This window comes from Cervus canadensis, chromosome 12 (assembly GCF_019320065.1).
Source record: "Cervus canadensis isolate Bull #8, Minnesota chromosome 12, ASM1932006v1, whole genome shotgun sequence".
NCBI lineage: Eukaryota > Metazoa > Chordata > Mammalia > Artiodactyla > Cervidae > Cervus > Cervus canadensis.
In genome coordinates, this window is record NC_057397.1 from 46,726,516 (window position 1) to 46,750,062 (window position 23,547).

A 23,547-nucleotide genomic window follows, 5' to 3' on the forward strand; every position below is an offset into this window, starting at 1 on the left:
TGATGGTTTATGGTGACCTTATTTATAACTGCCCAAACTTGGAAGCAACTAAGATGTTTATTAACAAATGTGAATGGACAAAACAACTGTGATAAGTCACAACAATGGAATAGAATTCAGTGATGGAAAGAAATGAGCTATTAAGCCATGACAAGATATGGAAAATTTTGAATGTGTATTGATAAATGAAAGAAGCCAGCCGGGCTTCTTAGAAATTTGTGTGAGCTAACTATATGACACTCTGAAAATTGGTAGCAGTTGAATAAGATGCAAGAGTGGTGTATGAAGAGATAAGGTCACAGAATTAGATAAAATTTAGTTTTATTAAATACTGAGTGGAGAATCTTAAGCCAGAGATGTGTTACAAGATGAATGCTTCCTTTTAAAAAGACTACACTGGTGTAGTTTGACTTGGATCGTAGGGGCACCAGGCTGTGGAGAAAGGGAGATGGTTTGGAGCCTGTTATCAGGGACCAGATGAGAAGTCTTCAGGTAGCAGTAGTCATTGGAGGGAAGGACTGAGTTAAAGTTTCAGGTTCAGAGATAAAGAATCCACCTGCCAATGCAGGAGACGCAGGCTTGATTGCTGGGTTGGGAAGCTCCCCCAGAGAAAGAAATGACAACCCACTTCAGTATTCTTGCCTGGGAAATCCCATGGACAGAGGAGCCTGGTGGGCTACAGTCCACGGAGCCATAAAAAGTTGGATATGACTTTGTGATTAAACAACAACAACAAAAATACAAATTGCCTCACAGTTATAATCCATATATACAATAATGTGTATATACATAGCAGTCCTTTACACTTCAGTGTGAATTTTTCACACTCTATGCACAGTGTAGAAAATGGAGAGGAGCGTGAGGACATTAGGAGCCTATAGTTGAGAAATATTGGTGCATAAAATTCTGGTAAATTTCTGGAAATGATGCTATAAAGATGGAAAAGGCCAGCTTCTTCCATGCTACCATTTCTCTTGCAATGGCTTAATATAATAGGATGTAAAAATGTAATAAATCAATATACTGTAAAGATAATTAGAGCAGATGTTGATTTGCATGGTAGAAAACCAACTGCTAAGCATAGATCACAAATTCACCATGACTGGGTGGATCTGTTTGATGTACAGTGTATGTTTTTCTGAATACATCCCCAATGTATATAAGTCCCGAAATGGATTTTAAAGATCAGTGCCAATTTATGTTGGCAAAAAGACATCATAAACCAGATTGCAAACATGTACACTAATATTTATGACTGATCTACTCCATTATGATGTTCACTAAAATACATTATCACCAAATAAATTTTCAGGGGAATAAAAATATATCTTTGCTAATAAATTATTCCTGTAAATTATTGCCCCTGGTTAGGCTTTTCTAATGAAGGCAGAAGACAAATTTTGTCTGTAATTCCTAAAGAATGATGCTTTTGAACTTCCTAAATCATCACTTACTTAACAATTCAGAATTTAGAATGGGAAATAATTACTGTACAGAATTTTGATCTGGTAAAACACTGAGGTTCTGAGTCTTGTCATTGGAATATTATGGCAGAGCAGGGGAATGCTACCATTTATTCCTTTTACTGATCATGAATTGGAAAAGAATAGTAACAGTTGGAGAACAGCCCATCTCCAGTCACCATCTGCTTGTTGTAACATAGCTGTATGTTGTCATTTTTTTCCTCTTTTATTACTGTTATTAACACACTATAAAAACTGCATTTAAATAGCATTAAGTTTGCAACACAAACCAGCAAAATGGAGTCCCTCAATCTTTAACTTGTTCTGTGGAAATTGCTTTATTCCTCTTCTTAGACATTGTTTGGAATCATGCAGTATCCTGCTGTTCAGTTATAGTAAAAACAGGTGCCCAGGAGAGGTAATTACCAATCTTACATTTGGTGCTTTCTTTTCATTTGATTCAAAGCCTTTTGTTCATTTACTGTGTACTCCAATTGGTACCAGACTAATGTATGCAAGGATGTCTTAGAGTAGAATTGATCAAAGTTAAGAGAATTTGGCTCTCATAGAAGACATGACAGTTTGTCAAGTGATATAATAAAGTTAAATTTAAAAATCAAATAATATTAATTTAATAAACATTTATTAAATCTATTAGAAAAATACATTGTGGTCACATTATTTTACATTGTATCTGATATTTCACCTCTAAGTATTCATCTTACATATCCTGTCCAATTAATATAATCAAATTAATGAATATAAATTTTTATAATACATTCATGTTCTCTTAAAATATTTGAAGTTTTTTCAAAATGAAAATAACTATCAAGTGATACCTGTTTTTAATATAAAAGGTGAGAGCAAAAATCCGTAATATTCTCTACCATGAGATTATCATTAGTGTGACGATGCATATGGACATCTCTGTGTGTGTATACAAATGCATTTTTACATAAAAGGAATTATACTGAGATACGCTCCCCGAGAAGACTCCTTAAAGTGTGTGTGTGCCTGTGTGTGTGTGTGTGTGTGTGTGTACTATACATACTTATAGGCCAAAAATTTGCAGATTCTTATACAGAGGGATGTTTTTCAGTCCCCACACTGTTGGCAATCCCGCAGGATATTGAGGAGACTGATCAATAGCCAAGTGCATCTGCCAAAGTCCAGTCAAAAAAATAGAAAATACTTTAAGTGTTTCAAACAGAGGGAATTTAATGTAGGGAATTGATTACACAGTGTTGAAAGGACTGAGGAAGTCAAAAGAGGAAGTGAGGTAATCCAGAGGTAAATGATGGCAGGAAACAACCACTCTAGTGAAAGAAACAAGAAAGGTGACCTTGAACTAAGGCTGGGGCAATCTGCCAGGCTGATTGTGGAGCAGGGGCACTGAGGTAAAGGCTTGGTTTCTGGGAAACTGCTGCATTCTGCCTCTCCATTCTTCTTGCCTATGAACCTGCCAGGCCCTTCTATGAAAACAGGAAAAGCCAGTTCGAAGGTAGCCTGAGAAATGGAGTTTCCCAAACCCTAGTCCCAGTGTCAGAGAGTAGAGAGGAAAAGGATGGGTGTAGAGCTGAGAGAAATTCTAAGTAACTAACTCCACAAGTGAAAAAAACAGAGAATATTTGGGAGGCAAACCCTGGGAGTTGCTTACACTCTTGGATGATTTAATAGGTAGGGACAGAATCACTAAAGGGAAATTAAAGACTTTGCTTTTGCATTCACAGGCAGATGAGATCTGAATATCTGGGCTCTGTGTGTGCGTGTGTGTGTGTGTGTGTATTTGTGCGCAAGACAGAGAAAGACAGAGATAGTAGTGCTTGGCTCATAATAATGTCCCAGACTGGCAGTTATCATTGTCATTTCAAAGTTTTGTTTTTTTTTTTAATTTGGCTACACCAGGTCTTAGTTGTGGTAAGCGGGATCTAGTTCCCTGACCAAAGATGGAACCCAGGCCCCCTGCATTGGGAGTGCAATTTAACCACTAGACTACCAGGGAAGTCCCCAAAACATTTTTAAACGTTTGAAGTTTTCACAATTATTTTTACAAGTAAAAAATAGTCACATTCTTTTCCCTTCTCCCATCCTTTCTCCTCCCCCTCAAAGTAATTTAATATGTTGACTTACCCCTTCGTTTAACAGCAATCAGTTTATCTTAAGCAAAACCAAAATGGTAAGAGTTAATTCTTCAAGGCATCCACCTAGTTATGTGGACTTCAAAGTGTTGATTATTAACAGTATTCACAATACTCCTAGGAGATGTATGATGCCATGAGTAAGACCTCAAGACACAGAGAACACAGGAAGTGCTAACAGCAGTGGAAGAGCTTGCAGTCTATATGGTGGTGGGTGTCTAAGATGTAAAGTATGATGAATAACCACAAACAGAAGCAAAATGTTAAGCTTTACTATTTTTTCTCTTGTTTGTTTTCCTTTTCTCTTTCATACTCTTAATCTCTTGAAGTCTATCATAAAGGCAGCATAATTACTGTTTTGCCTATTTGGGTACATTCATTCAAGATGACAACAAACCAAAGCCAAGAAAAAAAAATGACAACAAAGCACATGGGCACATGATGCCCAGGGCCCTCTCCTTCTGTTTTTATATTCTTTGCTATGTGTGTAAGCGGAGTGTTTATTTTCTTGTTAAAGCTGGAAGGCAATGGAAAGGCAGAAGTTGAAGCAGAAAACAGGGGAGTCTAGAAGAAGCCGAACTAGTTTCACATCTGGAGCAGATCTATGGGAAGAATATTATTTGAAGCCTTAGTATGGACCTGGATGTTGGAGGGTTCAACTGCAGACAGGTCCATAGAGAACTGGAGTCACAGTCAGAGCCCCGGCCAGGACCAGAGTAGGAACACAGAGAAAAATGGCAGACACTGTGTGTGTGAAACTTGCGATGCACCCTCTTATGAAGCTTCAAAGTATTGTGACCTTGATCTCCTTCTAGATTTGAACAGCAGAGTTTTTAATACCTATTTTTCCCTCTTTCTAGGACTCATTCATGAATCTGTGAGGCTGATCCAAGGAAGTGGATGGTGAGGACCACTGGCTTGTATCCTAAATATAGCACAGGCATAATTGACTGATAATCACTGGAGTCACAAAATTAGAAAACATTAACAGGTCAAAAAAGCAACACCAATGACTATCCTAAACAAGATCCAACAATATCTTTCTCCCCATAGACAGTACCCACATGGCCTTGTACTAGGTGCATGCACAGAAATTCCCTGTCTCCCAGGAGATGCCCAGGACTCATCCAAGTAGATTTCAAGTCTTCTCCTTCTTTAGCCCCATAGATATGCCAAGATAGTTCATAAACTTGGAATGAATATATAGTTTATGCTCAAATTTGGAATCTACAATATTTGTACCTAAGAAATTAATTATTTTACTAGTGAACATGAAGACACAAATTAAATCCATGGTGACAGACCATTTTATACCCTTCACACTGGAAGCAGTTAATAAGATATGTACACCTATGGCTGATTCATGTTGATGTTTAACAGAAGCCAACACAATTCTGTAAAGCAATTACCCTTCAATTAAAAAATAAATTAAAAAAAAAAAAAGTCTGAAAGGAGATCAGTCCTGGGTGTTCATTGGAAGGACTGATGTTGAAGCTGAAACTCCAATACTTTGGCCACTTGATGCAAAGAGTTGACTCATTGTAAAAGACCCTGATGCTGGGAAAGATTGAGGGCAGGAGGAGAAGGGGACGACAGAGGATGAGATGGTTGGATGGCCTCATTGACTCAATGGACATGGGTTTGGATGGACTTCAGGAGTTGGTGATGGACAGGGAGGCCTGGCGTGCTGCGGTTCATGGGGTCTCAAAGAGTTGGACATGACTGAGCGACTGAACTGAACTGAACTGAATGATGTGCTGGTTCATGTGGAGCCATGTGAACTTTTAACTCACTGGTCAGAATATAAGTTATAAGAGCCACATTGTAGAACCATCAGCCTTTTCCAGGGAACCAACACCTTCCCTCCTTGGTATTATCTTAAGGGAACTCTTGTGCATGTGCTCCAGGAAACTTGGGTAAGAACAGCCATGAGGGGACTTTTTGAATCAAATGTAAAGCATGCTTATAAGGGATCAAACCTGGGTCTCCAGCATTGCAGGCAGATTCTTTACTGTCTGAGCCATCAGGGAAGGATGTGTGTGTTAGTCGCTCAGTCCTGTCTGACTCTCTGTGATCCCATGGACTTTACCCACCAGGTTCCTCTGTCCATGGAATTCTCTAGGCAAGAATACTGGAGTGGATTGCCATTTCCTTTTCCAGGGGAACTTCCCTACCCAGGGATTGAACCCAGGTCTCCTGCGTTATAGTCAGTTTCTTTACCATCTGAGCCACCAGGGAAGCCCAGGTATAAGGATGATCACCATATTTAAGATAATCACCATGGAGATGGGGAGGTGAGATTGAGATCAGTAAGGGGCATGCAGGTAAGGGTGTTCATCTATTTGGCGGAGGAATTCAGTTTTGGTGAGGAGCTCCACCATAACTGGTAAGGTTTTATTTCTTTGTTTGGGAGCAGGTTACATGGATTTGATATTATATTTGCTATTAGCTACTTTATTTTCCAGGTTAAATATTAGTTTGGACTAGATGAAATTGCTTTTCATCTATAAAAATATTGGTTCTGTGTTGTTCAGCCTACTATTTAATTATGCATTTGTAATTATTTAGAATTTTTGAAACATTACATTATAAAAAATATGAAAAGCACACCTACACCTAGAAATATTTTTGCAAGAGTTTTTTGAATCTTATTGCAGAATGTCTTAATTTTGTTAACTCCACTGATGATCAGTCAATTATGTCTATGCTACATTTAAATAATTGTGGGTTTGCTTCTTTAAATATTCATAGAAACTCCTATCCAAAAATCTAGAACACATGAAGACGTCAAAAAGGCAGCACCATTGACTGTCTTTCTAGACATAGTTCATTGGTGTAAACACAGAGTTGTCTCCACATTGTTAAGATATCGTGACCTCCAGTGAGCATAGGAGGTGCCTATCTATAGTAACCTGTCTTTGTCAAGGTCTTTGTTATTTTTTAACTTATTATACAATGTTTATTTCCCATAGGATTTAAGAATGGTTTGGGCTACTATGTAAGGAACATAACAGAGCCACACAGTGGTTAGGTTCTAACCACTACTCATTTTATTTTGACAAATTATATAAAGGGTGCCACACGAGATAATAATGATGTGAATTGTGTCAATTGTAACGCTATCAAGTAAGTAATAATTTTACAGACAAAATAGTCAAGTCTTAGTTATTCTTACTGCAAGATAGTTTTAAATATCATGTGTGTGTTCTCAGATGTTCAGTCGTGTCTGATTCTTCACAACCCTATGAATTATAGCCCACCAGGCTTCTCTGTCCATGCGATTTCTAGGGCAAGAATACTGGAGTAGAATGACATTTCCTCCTCCAGGGGATCTTCCTGACCCAGGGATTGAACCTGCATCTCTTATGTCTCCTATATTGTCAGGCAGATTCTTTACCACTAGTGCCACCTAGTAAAATATTTAGTTTTGTCTTTCACTTTGCTGTTTATTAACTCAGTGGAAAGCCTTAGACCCCTTGCATAGGTGACTCCCTCTCTCTATTATTATCATTTTGGTCATTCCACAGGGAGTGTGGAACTTCCCTGACCAACGATCATACCAGTGACTTGTGTATTGGAAGCATGGATTCTTAACCATTATATCACTAGGAAAGTTCTGCCTCTCTCTAGAATTTTTTCAGATGATGCTTTACAAACAAGTCATTGGATCTGATAAACTCTTATTTGGCATTAAGTCCTCAACCTCGAAATGAGTACCCAACACAGACAGACGATACATATTTCTGAATGATTCAACTTATTTCAAGGTCATTCTTTATTTAATATTTCATCTCTGATGAAATCTTCCTTTTGAAGCTTTTCTCTGAGGGCTCTTGCTGATGTGATTTCTTTATCCTTTGAAGTGTCTTGTCTCTGCTACTAGAGGGCATGTTTCTTGAAGGCAGTCTGTTTTGGGGAGCTTACAGAAGCTTGTATAATGCATTTGATTTGGTAACACTCCAGTCGTGCTTGTACCTTTATTGTATGCTTGCTTCCTTTTGGTTATTGTGTTTCATATTTTTCTACTTAATTTCTTTCTGAGAGCAACTGTCTCAGGTAGTTTGCATGTAAATTTATGGGTATTGGAATAGACCATTTGGACAAGCAAGGGAGCTATTTCTATTTTACAGCCAAACCCTCCTAAATGTCTACAATTTGTTGCATATAAAGTGATAAATCCTCAATCAAAGCTCGACTGCAATTTGGCAATTTCCACTATATTTAAAGACATTACCTAAGTTGATGAAATGTTAGACCTGTAATTATAAGAACTGACCATGAATTGCCATTTTAGTTATGCTTCATTATTAATACATATGCTCAGGTATATACTAGGTGTTTGGGGGAACAATTAACATACAGTTCTCATAGTGCAACAATCAGGTAGAGACCATATTGTCATTTTGTCAACTATAAAAATTTGCACTATGGGATCATTTTATAGTATTTACATTTTAGGGGAAAAATAATCAAAATAATTGGCCCTATCTAGGGATTACTGGGGTTCCCAGGTGGTGTTAATGTTAAAGAACCCACCTGCCAATGCAGGAGACTTAAAAGATGCAGGTTCGATCTCTAAGGTGAGAAGATTCCCTGGAGGAGGGCATGGCAACCCACTCCAGTATTCTTGCCTGAAGAATCACATGGACAGATGAGCCTGGTGGGCTATAGTCCATGGGGTTGCAAAGACTCAGTCACGATTGAAACAATTTAGCACACAGGGATTATTATGTTAATCTTTTCCCAGCTCTGTGCTAGGTTTTTTGCTTACATTGTTCTATTTATTTTTACATTGTCCAGCAAATCTCAGAGGGAGATACAGTGCATCATTTTCTAGTTTGGGAAACTTGTCCAAAATCATACAAATGGTGAGTTGTGGAAGAGGGTCTTAAATCCCTGTCAGTAAGTCTGACTCCAGAGTCCAGTCAATAAGTCTGACTTCAGAGTCCAGGCTAACTTGCTATGCATTTCAGTTCTTATTATGTTATGGGGTCTCTATTAGGCAGTTGTTGCTCTTGACCTCCCTCTATTGCTTTATGTTTTGGCTTTCATGATCCTCTTCTAGCTTGGCTCTTGTCTCTGGCCATTCCTTCTGTGGTGTCTTTATGGGCTCTTCTTCCTCTAATTCCTCTTTTGAATTAAAAGTTTATTATTTCCCTCTCATTTCCATTCTTGAACTACTCTTCTCATTCCAAACACCTAAATAATGTCATATTCACATTGTTTTAATTTGCTAGGAACTTGCTCCTCCCCATGGGCCCGTGTGCAATAGGCTCTCCAAACTTAACCCAACTTCATCTTCCTGCTTAGCCTGGCTTCTCTTCTTCTGTTCTTGAGTGTAGTGAATCCGTGGTCTCAACTTCAGACTATTCCTACCTTATCATGCTGGCACATGCTCAGATCTTATTCATCAATGAGGCCTTGGTATTTCGCATCATTTTTGGAGATCTAGCCTAGTTACTCTAGTCAAACTATTACCACCATAGTTGAGGCTATCTTTTCTTAGCTAATGCTTGAATTAAAATTTTACACACACACACACACACACAAATTACACAAAATTTATTGACTAGTCCTTTAGTCCTGTCCTTAATGCTGTTAAAACAGTCATTGAAAATGAAAATCTCTCTATGCCACTTCATTGCATTAAACCCTTCAACAGCTTATCATTACTATTGAAGGAATAATTCCTACATGAGGTCCTCTACAATTAGTCCCTGCCATCTCTCCCATCACTTCCTCTGTGCTCCCTGTCATGTGCATTAAAGTTGCATAATTATAAACATTTTTTTATTACCCAAAGAAATCATACTGTTGATCAAACCCACTCCCATAATTAGGCTCACAATGCCCTTTTTAACTGAAATGTTTTTCAATCTTCACTACTTAGGGGAGCTTCACTAACTTCTATGAATCTTTTAAAATTCATCTCAGAAGTCACTTCTAGAACGTGTTCCCAGACACTAAAACACAAGCTTGGGGTTATTTATACAGAAACTTTACTCATATACCTGGCTCCCTCAAAACACTGTGAAGTCTTTGAAGACAAAGAACACATCTTAAGCATCTTCATAGTCCCAGGGTTTAGAACAATGCTGGCACATAGTATGTGTTTAACAGATGTTGAATAACTCCTCAATCTCTGCAAGTAAGTTTGTTTTCAAATTTGTGTCACTTCTTGTCAATTTGGGAAAAAAGTAACATTGGAATATAGGCTAAATGTAGTAAAGTGAATAGAGTCATTCTATTTCTCTTCATATACATTAGTTTTGTGCTTGCTTTCTTCTGCCACCCAGCATGTTTCTAACATTCCTCTAATATTGGCTGAAAAATACACAGGGAAATGCCTTTAAGAGAAACTTTAAAAATATCACAAAATAACTGAACTTCAAAACACTCAAATGGTGCACCATGTATTATATTAAAAAGGATTATTAGCTATTATGTAAAAAAATATTTTAGGCCTCTGTTTTCAATATTAATAAGTCTTCTGCCAGTTTTCTATATGCCATGTACTGCTACATTCTCATTATACTATGAAACAGTATTTAAAATATTACTCTAAATTTGCATATGAGAAAACTGAGGTTTAATGAGGTTCAATCAGTTTAACCTAATAGCAAGCAGGGCCAAAATTTCAATAGACGTCCTTATTTAAAGCCTGAGATTGTAACTGCTGGCTGATTCTGCCAGGCATTTGCTTTATTTTTGAACTATATTCACAACACTTAAATAAAAACCACAAAGAAATAAACACTCTATGATTTTTTTTCTTTAATCCTTTCCTTTAGTTTTATCCCTAGGAAAGATAGTATTGGCTTTACCAAATCATGGATTCCATGTGGAAATTGTATTTGTCCATAAAGCACTCCTAGTTTAGATCTAGGCATATAGAGATAAAAATGAATGAGAAAGTATTTGGGGAGACAATGGAAACTCTTGTGGTAAAGATGATTCATCCCAAGGGGAAAACAGGAGGAGAGACCATAAGACAGAGAGAACGTTTCCCTCTGTGCCAAGTTCAGCTCAGCAGGACAATAGCAACTAGGCTGGCCACAGGGTCTCTTCTGCTACAAACCACAGAAATTCTGGTTCGAATCTCTGTACTTAAAATGTAAAGAAAGCATAAACAAGAAGTTCAGCTACCAGATGGGGACTCTTCTAATTAGTTAAGTCTGTTCTAATTTTTGGCCACCAGTTGGCAGATGCAACAGATGCCAAGGGAGTAAACAGAATATGTTGGCAGTTTTGAATTTTTAACCAGTATATCACAAATAGATTCAATTTAGAAATATTTCCCCCTTTGGTTAAACTCTGTAACTTAATTTTGTCAAATGTCAGGAAGTTAGAGATCTATTATGAAGCATTTCTTTTTTGATATTTCACATTTTTGCCTATAAGTCAAAGGCAATGAAATATATGTTTTCAGGTATGTTGTCTCAGACTCTGTAGAGTGTAACAGTCATGCTTGCATAAAAGAAATACTATATTATATTATAAAAATCCAGTAAGATGTAAGAATTGTTTTTGTAAAAACACATCTTGAGATGAGCAGGGATGTTAAGAAATTGAAGAGATCTGGTGATTATAATCATAGTCTCTAGTGTCTGGGCATTGGTGGTTCATGCTTTATAGGCAGTTGGTAACTGGAAGCAAAACTACATAACTATATAACTCAGAGGATGAAGGACAGTGTTACTTTGACCTTTTTTTGGACATAACTGCTTTCTTTTGAAATAAATACATAGGTGATGGAGTTATAATTTTTCCATCACCAGGAATGGCTAGCAAGTTTCCTTAAATTACTTTTCCACTCAGCTACTATCATGAGTGGAGAGGATGATTTTTAAATTATACTTTATTTACTATTGAAAATTGTGTTCTTGCTTTTATCTACATGTATTTAATAAATCTTTGCAAGTACTTAGCATGTACTAGGCATGGTGCTTGTCCTGGGTCCACTGAGTTAAACAATACCCAGTCCCTAATGATTTGCTCATGTTGACAAGAAGCCTAACAGCCACCATGTATTATGACAATGTCTGCATTGGATGTAGGTCAAGTGTGTCCTGGGCATTCACAGGAGCAAACATAGAGGAGGATAAGTAATTCTGCCTGATTTGGTGGGGTATTACAGAAATATTTCTAAAGGTAGTGATATTTAACACAAACTTTTTTTCATTTTTTTTGAAACTAAGACTAACCGATAAAGTTTGTGGGAAAGAGGATTACAAAAACAGAGACATATTTTTGGTAAGATGTAGTTTGGGGCTTTTCTAGTGATTCAGTGATAAAGACTTGTGCTTCCAATGCAGAGGGCATGGGTTCAGTCCCTGGTTGGGGAACTAAGATCCCACATGCTATGCAATGTGGCCCAAAAAAAAAAAAAAAAAATGTAGTTACATGAGACACAAATAGTAAATGGGATCTTGATAAAAGAAAGAGCTGTTGGTGTTGGTAGGGAACAACCAGGCAGAAAGCAGTGATTGAGAAGATGTTTCAAAGGTTTTTGACTTAGAAATTGAATGTTGTGTTACACTTGATGGAAAAGATAGGAAATGCAGGGGGGCAAGCAGGTTTTATGGATGAAGAATTACATGTTATAAACATCAAATTAACATTATTAATATTGATATCAATACCATTAGGATATTAGTATATTGTGCTGATCATGCTAATAATGTTGGCGATGACAACATTTATTTGCTATTGACTTTGTGTCAGATGTTGAGACAAGTGTTTGATACTTACAAACACATTTAGTCCTCATCACAGTCTAATGAGATCCATGCAGGAATCAGGTCATGAGAGAGTTGTGATTTAAGTCCAGGTAAGTTAAGTCCATATTCTTCAATAGTTCACACAATTTGGACTTAGCTTTCACTGTATTCTGGTTGGAATGTCTAAAAAGCAGCTGGTAATATACTTCTAGACCTTAAGAATAATATCTGTGTTACAGTCATAAATTTAGGTTTCATCTGCCTTTAGATTGTAGTTAAAACTATAAATGTAGATTTTGTTTTTGTTTTGCACCTACGTAGGACAGCAGTTTCCAATATGAATGATCTTCAGCCATTACCCTGAAATTATAGCTAAACGCTGTTGTCTGTATTTCCCTGAGAGAAGAAACATTCTAAAGAGGTATCCACTCCATCAACATTTTAAGAACCTTTGGTGTTTGTTGAGAAGAAATCAGTATTATAATAATCCCTTGAAATCTTCATCTTGAAGAAACCTCTGGGACTCCCAAATCTTTATTGAATTTTTAAACAAAGTGATAATAAAGGAACTTAGGATAAAGAGTTTGAAGGACGAAATGTAGCATGTAGAATCTTGGAATAGAATATCTTAAGGTATTTCATTCTTGCATATCTGTAGCTTTCATCTTGGTTTGCAAGGGTGAGATGGTTTAACTAGAGAGGAAGTCATCTCATTGGTCTTGGTCTGTTTCTTTCTTAAGCTGGTCCTTCGCTTCAGATATATTCAGGAAATCTGTCAACTCTGGTCCTTGGTGTAAGTAAAGTTTTGATCTTAGAACTGATAATTTTACATATCTATCTTCTAGGCCCCATACTCTTACCTTTGGGAAATGATCTTGTGTATATGGCCCAATGTGGATGATGGCATCAAGAAAAGGCCGTTAGTTCAGTCGCTCAGTCATGTCCGACTCTTTGCGACCCCATGAACCGCAGCACGCCAGGCCTCCCTGTCCATCACCAACTCCTGGAGTCCACCTAAACCCCATGTCCATTGAGTCAGTGATGCCATCCAACCATCTCATCCTCTGTCATCCCCTTCTCCTCCTGCCCCCAGTCCCTCCCAGCATCAGGGTCTTTTCCAATGAGTCAACTCTTCGCATGAGGTAGCCAAAGTATTGGAGTTTCAGCTTCAGCATCAGTCCTTCCAATGAATATTCAGGACTGATTTCCTTTACGATGGACTGGTTGGATCTCCTTGCAGTCCAAGGAATTGTCAGTTTTCTCCAACACCACAGTTCAAAAGCATCAATTCTTCAGAGCTCAGCTTTCTTTATAGTCCAACTCTCACATCCATACATGACTACTGGAAAAACCATAGCCTTGACCAGACAGACCTTTGTTGGCAAAGTAATGTCTCTGCTTTTCAATATGCTGTCTAGGTTGATCATAACTTTCCTTCCAAGGAGTAAGCGCCTTTTAATTTCATGGCTGCAATCACCATCTGCAGAGATTTTGGAGCCCAGAAAAATAAAGTCAGCTACTATTTCTACTGTTTTCCCATCTATTTCCCATGAACTGATGGGACCGGATGCCATGATCTTCGTTTTCTGAATGTTGAGCTGTAAGACAACTTTTTCACTCTCTTCTTTCACTTTCATCAAAAGGCTCTTTAGTTCTTCTTCACTTTTTGCCATAAGGGTGGTGTCATCTGCATATCTGAGGTTATTGATATTTCTCCCGGCAATCTTGATTCCAGCTTGTGCTTCCTCCAGCCCAGCATTTCTCATGGTGTACTCTGCATAAAAGTTAAACAAACAGGGTGACAATGTACAGCCTTGACATACTCCTTTTCCTATTTGGAACCAGTCTGTTGTTCCATGTCCAGTTCTAACTGTTGCTTCCTGACCTGCATACATGTTTCTGAAGAGGCAGGTCAGGTGGTCTGGTATTCCCATCTCTTTCAGAATTTGCCACAGCTTATTGTGATCCACACAGTTGAAGGCTTTGGCGTAGTCAATAAAGCAGAAAGAGATGCTTTTCTGGAACTCTCTTGCTTGTTCGATGATCCAGCGGATGTTGGCAATTTGATCTCTGGTTCCTCTGCCTTTTCTAAAACCAGCTTGAACATCTGGAAGGTCATGGTTCACATATTGCTGAAGCCTGGCTTGGAGAAGGCAGAGTGGAGAATAAATAAATAAGCTGCTTAGTCTCCTAAGTTGCTATCTCTCTCTCTCTGAGTTATAACTTTGTTGCTCCATCTTATCTCTTTAGTAAATTTAGGTTATTTGGCAGAATTTGGCACAGAACCATTCTCCTTCCCTTATTTGTCATATCCTCATAGAGACTGATAATCTGGTGATGTGTTACATTTTTACTCATTCTTTTGCTCTTATGTATAAGGCATTTTTTGAATCAACTTTTACAACTTTACGAATTTTCCAGATGAAAGAACTATGCAATCTATCTAGTTATCCTAGTTAGCAAAAAGGCAAAAGTAAAGGAAAAAAGAGAATATTAGTTTGAATGCCTTGAAAATACCTTGCAGATAAGCTCTGTATGTTTAATTGAGTGAATCAGAGTAAGAATTACCAGTACTGGAGAAGAGAAGGCGTTTCCCAAGTGACTCAGTGGGTAAAGAATCCGCCTGCAATGTAGGAGATGCAGGAAGACGCAAGTTTGATCCCTGGGTCAGGAAGATCTCCTGGAGGAGAGAAATGCAACCCACTTCAGTATTCTTGCCTGGAGAATCCTAGGGACAGAAGAGCCTGGTGGGCTACAGTCCATAGGCTTTCAAAGGCTTAACACGACTGAAACAACTGAGCACAGGTGAGAAGAGAAGGAAGGGATGTCAAATTTCATCCCTTAGTAAATTTAAGTACTAACATAACCTTACCAAGAGCAGGAGATAGATTTTTGCCTTAAAATGCCGTTTCCTGGAAAGTACTAGTGGCACAACGAAAATCTTCAGGTCAAAACTCAGTCCTGCCTTGCCTAATGCCGGATGCAGTGGCACAGAGTGCAGAAACTCATGGAGGGGAAATTCTGATGTCACATTAGCATGTTCTCACATATTGCTGGTTGCATATCAAGCCTATACGTTCAAGCAATGGCTCTTCTTAGACATGCCTATTGTGCTTACCCCTAAGAAGAGAAGCATCTAATAATACAAAGTGTATCTTCAAGATGTTTTGCTCTCCTTCTTTTCTGTGTTTATAAGCTCAACTTAACTCTTCTCTCCTCCACAGTGGAATGACCCCTGAATTCTTTTTAAATCGTGGCTTTGACATCTATCACAAGACATCTTGGAAACTGAAGTGCTGCTTCCTTGGCTGAATGTTTAAGATAGTTATTGGATACTTTAGTTTGGATAAGGTAGATCATCTATAAATTTTTAAGCCTTAGTAAAAATGTACTCAAAAAAGGTACAGAAAATTCTTTATGCCTTCCTATAAAAAAGAGCTATTTTATCTTGAATTAAACATTCAGTTCATTTCAGTTCAGTCACTCAGTCATGTCCGACTCTTTGTGACCCCATGAACTGCAGCACGCCAGGCCTCCCTGTCCATCACCAACTCCCGCAGTTTACTCAAACTCATGCCCATCGAGTCGGTGATGCCATCCAGCCATCTCATCCTCTGTTGTCCCCTTCTCCTCCTGCCCCCAATCCCTCCCAGCATCAGGGTCTTTTCCAATGAGTCAGTTCTTCACATGAGGTGGCCAAAGTATTGGAGTTTGAGCTTCAGCATCAGTCCTTCCAATGAACACCCAGGACTTATCTCCTTCAGGATGGACTTCAGTCCAAGGGACTCTCAAGAGTCTTCTCCAACACCACAGTTCAAAAGCATCAATTTTTTGGCACTCAGTTTTCTTCACAGTCCAACTCTCACATCCATACATGACCACTGGAAAAACCATAGCCTTGACGAGACGGACCTTTGTTGGCAAAGTAATGTCTCTGCTTTTTAATATGCTATCTAGGTACTGGAATTTAAAATAATTCAATTTATATAATTTGTGACTAACAACTTGAAAAACCTTAGCTTACTTTATATTGAACCATTCCTGAATTACTGGCATTTCAGGACAGCATTTAGGGTCTTTCCCAGTGGCTCAGTGGTAAAGAGCCTGCCTGCAATTCATGAGACATAGGAGACGCAGGTTCAATCTCTGTATTGGGAAGATCGCCAGGAGGAGGAAATGGCAACCCACTACAGTATTCTTGCCTGGAGAATCCCATAGACAGAGGAGCTTGGCAGGCTACAGTCTTTGGGGTTGCGTAGAGTCGGACACCACTGAGTGAGCACACACACACACGCACACACGGCAGCATTTATTGTTGTTTTGTTTGGGTTAATGGTGTGGGTTCTTGAGATAAGCTAATAGTTTGATTTTCAGCTCTACTAATTGTTAGCTATGTGACTTTGGATAAGTCACTTAAACTCTTTCATGCCAGCAGTTAACGGGAAAATAACAGTACCTACCTCATAAGATTGTTATGAGGTTTCACTGAGTTAACACATGTATATCTATTAGAAACATGCCTGGCACAACTTTAGCCAATATTTATTGATTATCAACTATTTCTTTTTGCTATGGTTCATGAGGGACTAAAATGCTCTGAAGCTATTTGATAAATAATAAAGCTTCAGAAACATTTAGTTTTTAGCTAAATCTTGTTTAAATTTTAATACAAATATATTACAATATCATTATAAAATTTGTATAAATAAAAATAAAAAGATAAAAACACCTCCATCACCTCAGTTCCTACTGACCATAGCTAAATCAATAGCTGTCAATAGCCCAATGTGTATTTTCTGCATTTTATGTTATTCATGAGCACACAATTACCCAACAAAGATCCTTTGAAGATATTAGATCATTGCCTCCATATTATTCTCCAGATTGCTTTAGAAAAATAACTCAAATATACATGGCATAATCATTTTGGATTCATATGTATAGATCTGCCCTGCTCTAATTGTGGCAAACTAGTTCTTAAAAGGTATGTATAATGAAATCTATCTCATGAATGCCATTTAATTGTCTCTAAGTGTTTGTTATTTCAAATAATGCCACCAATAGCATTCTTATACATCTGACAAAGTTCAATAACTGGCCCCCTTGAAGGCCACATTAAAAGTGAAGATTCATCTGGTTTGGGCTTTAAATTGTTTTATTTTTATTTTTAATTAATTTATTTTAAATATTTATTTATTTGGCTGTACTGGGTCTTAGTTGCGGTATGTGGGTCTAGTTTCCTGACCAGGGATCAAACCTGGGCCCCCTCCATTGGGAGCGTGGAGTCTTAGCCACTGAATCACTAGGGAAGTCCCTTCAAATTGCTTTAAACATTAAAAAAAAGAATGAGTCAACATTTATAAATCAAGTGAATTTAGATGAAAAATCCAGATTTTTGGATTCTTCTCTTAAAAAAAATCTAAAGATCAATAACTTCTGGGTCCATTTCTTCAGTTGCAATAACAAGATTTGACAAAGTAGAGGTGGCTGTAATTATAAATTCATATCTATTCCTCCTGCTACTGTTCTTGCGTTTTCCATTGCCTTGCACTTGGCTGGTTTTCCTCATTTATAGTACCTGCTTGATTCTCATGGGCCCTGAAGTTTGTGATACCCGAGATGTATCATTAAACATTTAGGTTGTATTACTAAATGATAAAGCCTAAGTTGTGAATTTCTGGGTCAAAGGGTAGAATCATGCTGAATTTTTGATAGTACTGTCAAATTATTTACCACATTTTATTAAATACCCAGAGTGCTTTTACTTCTAGGCTCTCGGCTAGACCTAGCATTTATGCAACATAAATCAAGTAGGGAAAAAAAAAAAGCAAAAATGTCTAAGTTTCTTTGAGTAGCAAAACTCAATGTAAGGATTTCTAGGGGAATATTTAGAGATTGTATCATCCTGAGTCCTGGCGAGAAACAGAATGCATACTCAGCCAAAGTCTTGAGGAAAATGGGTTGAGGGACTATTTACAGAAGGGTGGGTGGCTACAGGGATTTCCCCAGTGGCACAGCAGTAAAGAATTCACGTATAATGCAGGAGACGCAGGTTCCATCCCTAGGTCAGGAAGATCCCTTGGAAGAGGAAATAGCAACCACCCCAGCATTCTTGCCAGGGAAAATTTCATGGACAGGGGAGCCTGGAGGGCTATAGTCCATCGAGTGGCAAAGAGTTGGACATGGTTGAGCACAGGTGGGATAAAGAGAACCAATCAAGGATGTGGAGTTCGATCAAGAAGGTGTTTGTAACCTCAGTCTGATGGGAAAGGAAGAAGACATGGTATTTCTTTTTTTTTTTTTCATTTATTTTTATTAGTTGGAAGCTAATTTCTTTACAATATTGTAGTGGTTTTTGGACATGGTATTTCAAGAGGATATTGTATTCCAGGAGCCCCTGGGAGCGGGACTTCCTCATAGGAGTTGTCATGCGACACAGCCACTGCTAAAATTTGCTACTGAGATACAGTGGGAGTGCGGCTCGGCATTTTCTGGTCACTGTCTCCTTCGATCTTGTGGTCATTTGATGGTGTCTGCTATCGGTTAAGCCCCTCCAAAGCCATACAGACTGGCTGAAGCAGTTCTTAGGGATCAGAACAGGAAGTATGGAGGATACACAGGGGAGGGATATACAAAAATAGAACTGCTACCACAGGACAGTCTGGTCTCAAAGGTCGTAGAACACTTTCACTCTTATCTTTTTCATGATCATTACATTAAAAAAATTATATTACATCACCCGACCATAAGAAATCTGTAGTTTACAAATATTTATTGCATTGATGAGTTTAAATGATTAAAGTGCTTGTGGGAAAATCCCCCACAATAGTAATAGGATGCATATAAAGTCTTTATCAATTTAAACAATGTTTATATTTTTTAAAGTTCATGTAGAATTACTTCAACCTTTTTAGCTTTACCAACAAGATAAAAATTTAATGAAAGCTCCCACAGGCTGAACACAAAGAAAAACCAGAAACGTATTTTTCAAAGGGGAAAAAATCAGATACCTAAGTAATTATGTATTTGGGTATATAGTGATGAGAGTTTCAGATAAAGGACTTCAGAAGTTTGGAAAAAAGAAAGATCATAGTGGTTTAATTCCCTTGACAAAGCTCCAGTAAGAGGTCTTTCGAAGTGCCCTTCACTCCCACTGTAAGGAAAACTGACTGAAATCTACAGCAAGCTAACAACTCTGCTCTTAACACTCTTCCCCTTCTGGTCCCTCCATCTGTGTTAAATTCCTATTAAGGGTCGATTGTAAATCTGATTACGCTGTTAAGTAAACCAAATCTGATTAAGCCAGTTCCACTAATATGATGACTCAAAGCATTCAATATTAAGTAAACGAATGAATATGAATTTTAAATGAAATTTATTTTTACAAGGAACTCTAAGTGGAATGTGTTTTTAAAGAAATCATTGACATACGAGCTAAGAAAAGTTTGCTGTTGAGTTAGAAGTAGAAATTTTGAAAGTAGGAAAAGTTCATAAAATGCAAGACTGATAAAAATTTTCCAGTGTAAACGTTTTCACTACATTTAGAGTGCTTTGCACATCCTAAAATCTTGCTTCATCTTCAAGAAATAAAAAGTGGGCATCGTATATGATGAATAGTGAATGTGTTTTATGCAAAGAGTAGAAGGTAGAACTCTGAGGATCACTCATCAAAGAAGACTCTTGTCCCCATCACAAGTTTGCAACCGAAGCATTTGTCTATGTTTCAAAATTTATTAACATTCAGTATGTGTGTACCATGTAAAAAGTATTTGTGGCTATCATATTTTTGGATTAATTAACTCGTTGGAAGTCCTGAATGAGTAAGAAGATGGCTTCCTCTAATTTCGGCTAAGAAGATAAGGCACGTTTCCTGAAGAAAGGGTAATTTTCTCCTGGGCCCTTGCTAGATATCCCATTACTAGCCTTATTTACATAAGGAAGCAAACTCTTCCTCAGTGAGTAAATCAATTACATTGAGCAAACATTTATTGAATTTCCATGGCTTTCAGGATAAAAGGGAAGTTATTGATCATGGCATAAAAGTATATTCATGATCTGGTTCATCTCCCATTGCTCCTCACCTGACTTATCTTTTCAGAGTAACAAGACAATGTACTTGTGAATTTTAAACTCCTACTATGTGTCAGTATTGTATGCTTTTGTACGTTCTCTTTCAGAGGCCTAAAATGCCTATCATGTCATCAGGCGTGTTTTGAATGCTGATTATTCACTGAAAACTTTGTTCATTAAAAAAAAAAATCAGATTCATTCCTCTGCCATTTTTATACCAAATTTTCATTTTAAAGGAGAAAGATTTATACATAACTACTTATTAGAATTGTGTTTCTAATAACTGTATTAGGGATACTCAAAATCACACACACACACACAAAATCACACTACTAGAGGATGTATTAGAACAAATAATTTAAAATGATGCTTGTATAGAAGTCATGTTTACAAAAAGACTTAAAGTTAACTGAAAGTATTTAAAGTTCAGTACATTGTTAAATGCTTGGTACATGTGCTGTCAGAAAACACATCATAAGATATAGTGTTAACCCAAAGATATAAACAAAAGTGGATAGAAAATAATGAAAAAACATCTAAAAATTTATTGTAGGTGGTGGCATTAGATTACAGGTGTTAGTCTGTACTCTCCAATTTTTTTAAACCGTTAAAATGTGTTACTTTGATAACAAATAAAATATTTAAACAAGTCTCAGTACTTTGTTCAAGGGTCATCACTTTTCTTATGAAGTGCTCCTGAATCATTTATCCTTACCAAGCATTACCCTCTCTCCACTGACTTGTTATTTTTTCCAAATAGTAGCAAGTATATTGAGTTTATTTCTCTACTTTAAACTTTTGAAAGAGATTGTGTCAAAATTTTCTCTCCAGTATTAACACATATTATAGTATAACCTGAATATTGTACATGTTTGGGGTTCAAGCAATATAATATAACATGAGTTTCTTCAACAAAATTAGCAATATTCTCCAACAGCTGGCAGAGGGGAAGAGGGTAATGCTCCTTATGTGACTTCTCATCATTAGGCCCAACTCCTATAAGACTCCATGATCTTCTCCTAGGTTGAGACAGTGCTAAATAACTTTTAATATCATCAGGCCATGAATATTATATATTTCAAGACAAAATTTTTCCTGAATTTTCTTGTGTGTCTTCAAATGCTTCTCATTATTTGCTTTTGGAAAAAGCCTAAGGAAATTGGCATATTGTTTATTTAAAAAAATATTAACAATAAGTATCAGAGTTTTATTTTTTCACACTAGTAATCATGAAATGTTTTTTAAAAATCTGTTTATTTTCTAATTATGTATTTTTATATTGAGTACCTTAGGGAAGAAAATAATTGCAATGATTTGAATTCATAATATAATTAATCCCTGGGTTCAATAAATATCTTTTATAATTATACCCAGTCAATATTAGAAATGTCTATAGACACTAAGTCAGCTAACAAAATAATTAAAATAACTATATGAAATATAAATCTCAGGAATGGGGAATATCCATGATCAGTTAAGTCACTTTGCCACTGTTTTTTTTTTTTTTTTAAACATGATTCACATTTACTTCAATCACAAACACATTAATTGCAAGTGTTAACTTACACCACTGATGCTAGCATCTTAAAACTAAGATCTTAAAAGAAACTTCAGTTTAATGCAAAGAAATTCAAGAAGAAAATTTTGGGACACTTGATCAGAAGATTTTGGTGGCTGTCAAAATACTCAGGTGTACACAAAGGTGCAAGAAAGCCTGAGAAAGAAGAGTTGTTTGCGTTTCCCACTGAACACAGGATCCAAGAAATAAGTAAACCAAATATTCTATAGAAATTAGCTATCCAACCATACAGTGCCAATAAAGAACTTCTTACATTAGTAATGGACCACATTTTAAAAGCCTTGGCAAATATTACAAAAACAAAATATTAAGAGTAATATTTACAAATACAAACATAATTAGTTTTTTGCCTTCTATAAATAATAATCTTTGAAATGCTAAAAATGAGGTCCAACTGCAGTTCTTTTCTGGTGTGGCAAGTTGTAGGTACACATTGTCTACTGATTTACCTCCTTGAAGTTTTCTTGGAAGCAGTTGGATGGGGCTTAATTGCAGGAGAAGCTGATGTCCTATTGGCTGGGCAGACTTTTCCATTGGTTTACACAAACTGAAATGCCTTCACCAAGCAGAGGGTTTCTTCCATGCTTCAGCCCACTGGGAGGTCATTGATCCTCAAATGCTTGTTGGCTGCATTGGCGTCAATTATGAAAAGAACACACAGTGAAGGATCAGAACCTTCTCACCGCACACTGTAGTGTTGGGGGAGCTGTTTAGTCAGATCTGACAAGCGCTTGATGTTCATGTGGCCCAAACCAGCCTTCATCCTCTGTGTGTTTCTCTAGGCCAGGGAGCTGAAGTGGGACCCCATTGACACTGCAGCAAGTTCACAGTTCACATCATGAGATTCATTGGCTTTGTCACTGAAAGCAATTGTGAAATTTCTGTTCACAAAAGTGAAATCCAAAGGATAGAAGAAGAGCACCAAATATTTCCCCTTAAAGTTATCAGTTTAGTCGCTCAGTCATTGTCTTTGAACTCTCCATTGTCAATGGCTATACCCTTAATATAGGGCACTTGCTGGGTGATGGCAAGGATATGGTGTGAGGAACTGATGCTAGAGGCCAATTTTGTTGGACCAGAACCAGACCACAATGCATTTGTCAAGCACGTTCTTCAGCAGACATAAGGGCTGCATAGGCAGAAATGCCTCAAGGAATGGCTTTCACATGTCGGACAAGCGATGCCCACAGTAACCTTCCCACCACGGAGGCCATCTTCACTGTCAAGTATGAATCTTTTTTTTTTTTTTTTTAAAGTATACAGCTATTATTTAATGTATTGATTTATTGGCTGAGCAGGGCTTGTGGGAATCTTAGTTCCCCAACCAGGGATGGAAACCACATCCCTTGAACTGGAAGTGCTGATTCTTAATCATTGGACTGCCAGGGAAGTCCCAAGCATGGATCTTTAATGATTACTTTCCCCTATTTTCTAATAAATAATTATGTATCTATTTCCCCCCCTCAGAGGATGTATGACATTGTACTGGGTCCAATGATGGTCTCTTATTGAGATTAAAAATATTTTTTTCTTAAAGTTTCTACCAACTTCATGAGCAAAAGGCTAAAACCTGTATT

At 37.4% G+C, this 23,547-nt stretch overlaps 1 pseudogene; it reads right to left on the reverse strand.

Moving 5' to 3' along the window:
• Positions 1-22,407: 22,407 nt before the first annotated feature.
• On the reverse strand, positions 22,408-23,184 carry LOC122450904 (annotated as a pseudogene).
• Positions 23,185-23,547: the final 363 nt, after the last annotated feature.